Raw genomic sequence first — 7192 nt, forward strand, 5'->3', positions numbered from 1 at the left:
TTCAATAGCTGAGATTTAGGTGGTTTTACAAGCAAATTTCAAACTTATTTATTTCACTTGCATTTGGAAATCTTACCAAAATCATTCGGGCAGGAAATCAGATATGTAGTATATTGGGGAATAAAGGATAAAGAAGGAGTGCTTTTTATGAAGTCCTGCAAAATAGATCTAGAGTCATAGAAACATGGAACAGACTGTGGAATCTCAGAGGGAAGGCAGGGGAGGGTGAGTGGATGGGAAGAGATCAACCAAAGAAATTGTATGCATATATGCATAACTCATGGATACAGACAAAAGAGTGGTGAAGACCTGGGGTGGGGGGCAAGGGTGGGCTGGAGGAGGTCAATGGGGAAAAGATGGGGACATATGTAATACTTTCAACAATAAAGATTTTTTTAAAAAAAGAGTTGGTTCAAAAACCAGGCTTGTGGAGGAAACCAAGATGGCGGCATAGGTAAGCACCTAAACTGCTGCCTCGCACAACAATTTCAAAACTACAACTAAAAGACAGAACGGACACCATCCAGAACCATAGGAAAGCTGGCCGAGTGAAAATTCTACAACTAGAAGGAAAGAGAAAAGCTCACAGAGAATTGGAGGTATGGCAAAGGGTCTTTGTGTGCGCAGAGAGGAAGGGCGGCTGAGAGCCTGGCTGACTTTCTCTGGCGGAAGGGGGAAGGAAGCCCCCGACCACACTGAACCCCAGTTCTGACTGCACTGAACCCCAGTTCCGGGCGAGCCCCTGGGGGCCCACGCTCTTACGGGGGGAGTCTGGACTCTCGGGCGGAGACTCGGGAGCCGGGGAAGGCGGAGGACTGAAGGCGCACACGTGCCAGTGCGCACAAAGGCTGCGGAGGTTGCCACAGGCTTTCCCTAGTGGAAGGGAGTCAGAGGCTCCTGACTGCACTGAGCCCCAGTTCTGACTGCAGTGAACCCCAGTTCCAGGCGAGCCCCTGGGGACCCACGCTCTTGTGGGGGGAGTCTGGACTCTCGGGCGGAGACTCAGGAGCCGGGGAAGGCAGAGGTCTGAAGGCACATGCGCGCAAGGGCAAGGCTGACGGGAAGCCAAGACTGAGACTCCACCCCATCCAAGCTGAGCACAGAGGCTATTGCAATTTGGCAAGTCTAATCCTATAAGGCTGTCTCCAGCGCCGAACTTCTCCAAGCATAGACACAGCTGATCCTTACAGCCAACTGGCCTGGAGGTCAATTCTTCCCAGTGATACCAACAACAATCAAGACTTAATTACAACAAGGCTGTACACACAGTCCACAAAGGGGTGCACCAAGAGTGTCCACCTCAGGTTAACTGGGGAGGCAGACCCACTGGGCCATATTGGAAACCTAGCACACAAATATACCGTACCAACTCAGGGAAGCAATGAACATGCGGCGTCAAAGAATCAGATCACAAACGAAAGAAATGGAGGGAAAAAAACGACTGGATATAGAATTCAAAACCACGGTTATAAGGCTTTTCAAGAATATCTTAGAAAAGGCCGATAAATATAACGAGACCCTCGAAGATATGAAAAAGGACCAACTAGAAATTAAACATACACTGAATGAAATAAAAAATATTATACAGAGACCCAAAAACAGACTAGAGGAACACAAAAATCAAGTCAAAGAATTGAAATACAAAGAAGCAAAAAACACTCAACCGAAAAAGCAAAAAGCAAAAAAAAAAAAAATCCAAAAAGTTGAAGATGGTGTAAGAAGACTCTGGGACAACTTCAAGCGTACCAACATCAGAATTATGGGGGTGCCAGAAGAAGAGAGAGAGCAAGATACTGAAAACCTATTTGAAGAAATAATGACTGAAAACTTCCCCCACCTGGTGAAAGAAATAGACTTACAAGTCCAGGAAGCACACAGAACCCCAAACAAAAGGAATCCAAAGAGGACCACACCAAGACACATCATAATTAAAATGCCAAGAGTAAAAGATAAAGAGAGAATATTAAAAGCAGCAAGAGAAATACAGTTACCTACAAGGGAGCACCCATACGACTGTCAGCTGATTTCTCAACAGAAACTATGCAGGCCAGACGGGAGTGGCAAGAAATTTTCAATGTGATGAATAGCAAGAACCTACAACCAAGATTACTCTACCCATCAAAGCTATCATTCAGAATTGAAGGGCAGATAAAAAGCTTCACAGATAAGAAAAAGCTAACAGCGTTCATCACCACCAAACCAGTATTATATGAAATGCTGAAAGGTATTCTTAAAGAAGAGGAAAAAGAAAAAAGTAAAGATAAAAATTATGAACAACAAATACATATCTATCAACAAGTGAACCTAAAAGTCAAGTGAATTAAAAACCTGAGGAACAGAATAATCTGGTGAATATAATAGAATCAGGGGCATAGAAAGGGAGTGGGCTGATAATTCTCAGGGGGAAAGGGGTATGGGGGGTTCATGAAGAGACTGGACAAAAATCATACACCTATGGATGAGGACAGTGGTGGGGAGGTAAGGGCAGAAGATGGGGTGGGAACTGGGTGGAGGGGAGCTATGGGGGGAAAAAGGAGAAACAATTGTAATAATCTGAATAAAGATTTATTAAAATTAAAAAAAAAGAGTTGGTTCTGTTCTTATTGATTTACAAATTTAATTTCCATCAAAATCTCAGAGTGAGAAAACCTGAGACATTTCTAATGGCTTCTGAGAGGCCCAGGATTGGACCTGGCTGGCCAACCAACTGAAATTACCTGTGGCTCTTCATATGTGACTGACTTTTGGGAAACGGATGCTGTCTCATTGGCTATATTCCCACCCCCCTCACCCGCAGTTATACTTGCTAATGATTTCATAAACCCTTCTCTACTGAAGAATGCCTTCTCTTCTGCTCCCTTCTCCCCTTTCCACTTTCCTCAGTGCTTCCCAGAAAGCTCATTCTTTTTCTCTTCTCTTTTTCTACCCTTAGCTCATCTCTGTTTGGGTCACAGTTGCTCTGGAAATGGGGCAAATTTCTCCCAGGGAGTATTGTGTAGCAGTTCTGACCCTATGAGTATAATGACCATATTGCTTAGAATACTTTCTGTTATCTAGCATGGTTTGTAATGCTAAGGTCCAGCTCACTCTGAATTTAAAGGCCCCAACACAAATATGAGGACTTGATATATACATCTTCCAGGAAAGCAAGGGAAACAGAGGTTATCCTAAACCAGCCCCTTAATCATTTCATCCTGGATATATCAAACCCCTATTACATTTTAGTGAAGATTTTATTTTTCATTTGGTAGTTTAATAAATTGTACTGTTGTCATCTGTGGACTGATTCACAACTCAATGGCTGGGGGAATGAAAGCATCCCACCAATATACTTATTTTGAATATCAGTTTTAGTGAGGGTAAAATATAGAAATGCTATCTGTTCAAGTCCTCAGGGAGCTGCTCTGATTCCTCACGGGGTTATCGCATCGTCTCAGAGAGATCTCAATCTGTAAGACTATGAGATGTAGAGTAATTAGGCTTCAGTGTCTTCAGGAGTGTTTTTTGTTTCTTTGTAAAAAAAAAAAAAAAAAAAAAAAGCCTCTTTCCAGATGTAGAACTGAAGTATCTGTTGCTTCTGATGTTGCTGTCAGAGGCCAATTGGGAAGCAAAGTCTCAAACACAATGGCTCCTTTGAATTCCTTTGCAAGAGGCAGAACATTCCCAGCCTCCGGATTCCGGCCCTTCTTGCCTTGTTGTGAGGAAAAAAGCAAATCCCTCCAACTTGAAGAAAGAGTCTTCCTCTTCCCACCCTGGGCCCCGACCTCTGAACCCAACTAAGTTCTGTGATTTCTTAGGAAATGGTTTGGTTTAGCAGCTTGGCATTTGAAGGTGAAAGAGAGGGAGATTGCAAGAATTTGAGCCTGTTGTCACAATTCCAGTTGGGATATTGGAGAAAATTTCTGTGACATTTAAACTGCCAGTTACTTTATTAGATTTTCATTTCTAAAGCAGAACTAAATAAGTGCAGTCAGTCAATGACTCAGGCCAAAACCTGTGCGTGATTAGGCTCATTAAGAGTGTCTCTGCCCTTAAGTGAAAAATCCTAAATGCTGGCCTTGAGTGGAAGCACCGTGGAGAAATGAGGATAGCGAAGTTCCTCATTTCAGTTTCAAATGTACTTGAGTTTTTTGGGGTTTTTTTTTGCATAAGGAATTGAAAATTTGGGACTAAAATAAACGAAGTGCTGAGTCATCGTTGTCCTTTCATTGCATGTTGGTTTTTCTTAAAAAAAAAAAAAAAAAAAAAGAGGATCAATTTCTGCAGTTTTAGGCCAGCGTAGTATTGAAAGCAACCCTGTTGCTCTCAGAACCTGACAACAAAGCTAGAAGAAACACAAATAAGAAAAGTCTTCCTGCTGTCTTCTCCTCCCTGCCCTGATTCTGTTGGGAATATCATTCAACTTTAAACATGTGTAGCTTAGATCAGAAAAATATAAATGTGGACAGCAATAAATTCTAGTTTTTCTAGTGGTCTTTTGTTTATTATTTGTCTTCCTACTAGCTGTTTTGGGGTTACGGGGCAGGGGGTGCATTTTCAAGATGAAATTGCTCTCTGGGCCTTCTTTTATTTTCTTTGAAATTAGATTCTTCTTAATTATTCAGGAGCAGATTATCCAGTTTGCAGGCTCTCTGGATATTTTGTTTCTTCCCTCTGCTCTCTCCTATTTCCAGTGTTTTGACAACTTCCTCACTCTGCTGACATCCACAAAATTGACCATAAAAGGAGAAAGGAAATACCCGATCAGTTTTATCTGTTAATTGCTCGGGTATAGTTTATTCAGAAAGAAACCAAAATATAGAACAAACTGGAGTTTGAAGATTATCTGTCAATTGAATCTTTCCATACTTTCTCTTAGCTTCGTTTGTACAGATAAAGGTTGGCAGAACTTCAGAGAAGTATCTCTTGAGGGAGATCAAACACTTCTCAAAACCCAACTCCCTCTGAAATGGCAAGTTTTTCCATTCCCATGGGAAAGTCATTGCTTAGAGAAGCAAATAGACAGAGGTGCTGAGAGAGAGAGAATTCCTCTGGTCTGACCCACCTTTGATGGGACAGGCTTAGTAAAGACTGGTGAGGCTGCTGATTTATTCTGGGCCCAGACTTGTGTGTGAGTGCGCATGCGTGCTTGTATAATACTTAAGCCCACCTCAGGGCAAGATGCCAGGAGAGAGAGGTGGAGGTCAATGTTTGTCAGTCAAATGTTACTTCTTGATAAGGAGATTTCTGTCCAACCCTTGGCCCCTCACTTTATACTCTTTTGGGGGGTCGGGGGCTGCTCTTCTAACTCTGCCCACCAGCAGTGTGAAACTAATGATTAACCCTTTGGCACCAGCGCTCAGGAGTTTTCTCCACTAATTGGTAATGCAAAACCCATTAGTGATTAAGGTGGGGTGCTCCGAGTCCAGATGTCAGACGGTTAATGAAAAATGGAGTATTGCATTTTGCTGGGGGCATTAACATTTTTCAGATGGGTGCTGTCCTTTTCTTCTGCCAGCAACTGAGATTGGTCATCAAACTGTTGGCCTACAGGAGCTGGTCTGCTCTCTTAGTCTGGTTGGATTTTACCTGGAAGATCTGAGAACTTTTTTGTCACCAAATCTAATCAAACACCATCTAGAACTGTCCTTCACTATTGTGAAATAGAATGGTTCCCAAGGGCCATGTTAGAAGTAGATTCAATTGCTCAAGAGTTGCCTGCAAATATATTTGTTAGTTGAAAAAAATATTTTTTGTGTGCCATATTTAGGCTTCTGGAAATGGATAAGAGGGAGATTTATTAGAGAAACTTATTTGGGCCGGAGGACCCTTTGTGCAAGTGCATTCCTTACTAATGGGCCTTTGTTCTTGCTGTAACCCAGGTATTCGGATAGGCTTACTCATTTTCTTCTAAGCCATATCAGCATAGTAATCACTCTTGGCTGAAAACCTGCTGCAATTTGCATGTTTAATAAAAATATAGCGCCAATGCAATATTCAAAACTATTTTCCCATTTAGACTAAGACTTCAAAATAACCTGGTCCCCTATATCTGCCACACATGCTGCTTATCCCAGGTTGAAGTCTTTAAAATAGGGAGATGATGCTAAAACAGTTTGATTACTCTCTTCTTCCCCTATCAGTCACAAACCATCTCTCATAATTATGGTGTAGAGGACATTTACATAAGCAGGGGAGGGTCCTATAACCACATTTCTATTATGCTTGGCACTTGTGTGAAAGGATATTATATTCACTTGCATTAGAGATTGCTTATAAAAGATCAAGACAATAATAGCCGATCAGACGATAAAGGTCTCCTTTCTCCTCCCAGACAGGCTGTCTCTGACAGAAGAATACAGTTCATCAAAAGTGTCTGCAGGTTGTCAAACTCAGGGAGGTTTGGGGACCCTCTGAGGCCGTCATGGTCAACAAGAAGATTTTCTGTCGGGCTTCGCCATCACTCACCCTGAGGAAATAATCACTCACTACATTCTGCATGTTCTCGTGATAGAGCTCTCCATTTGAGAGAAAAGAGCCATTTTATCAAAGGACAATATAGCCCTTCTCTGGGCCCATGTAGCTTCCATTATCAGACCATAATAAATCATATTTATGTTCCCAGTTAATAAGACTGATTACAACGCAGGTTTCAGACATGGGAAAAGCAAAGCAGGTGAAAAGATGTTTTAATGAAAATATGATAAGAAAACAGCTTCTTGTGAACATTTTGTGCTATTATTTGTAATGATTACAGACAATTTTTGATGCATCTTCTTTAGCAATGGTTTAAGCTGCATAAATTGGCTCACTGGTACATAAGTAAAAATGATAAGAAAAAAATCATGAAATCATCTTATGTTGTCTAGAATCATTATGTACATAACGAGTACAAAATGGGTCTAATGTATATGCTAGAGATGAATGGAAAACAGATTTCTCAGGAAAGCATGGGTTGGGTATTATTCAAAATGATTTAGAAATTTTCTCCTCATCTCACTCATTAAAGGTGCGTGTTCCCTGAAATTTGGGAATGTCAGGCATTAATTTCATCTTTGTAAATGAGTCAACAGCTCTACCTCTTTTATTCAGTCTCAAAGTTATTTTTCCTTTTCTTTCTTTCTTTTTCTCCTCACCCACTCCTACCCCCGGAGCTCAATACAGAGAGAGACAAAGGTATATATTTCTACTCAGTGCTTGTGCACAACTGCCA

Source organism: Plecotus auritus, assembly GCF_963455305.1.
Source record: "Plecotus auritus genome assembly, chromosome: 2".
In the NCBI taxonomy this organism is placed as follows: domain Eukaryota; kingdom Metazoa; phylum Chordata; class Mammalia; order Chiroptera; family Vespertilionidae; genus Plecotus; species Plecotus auritus.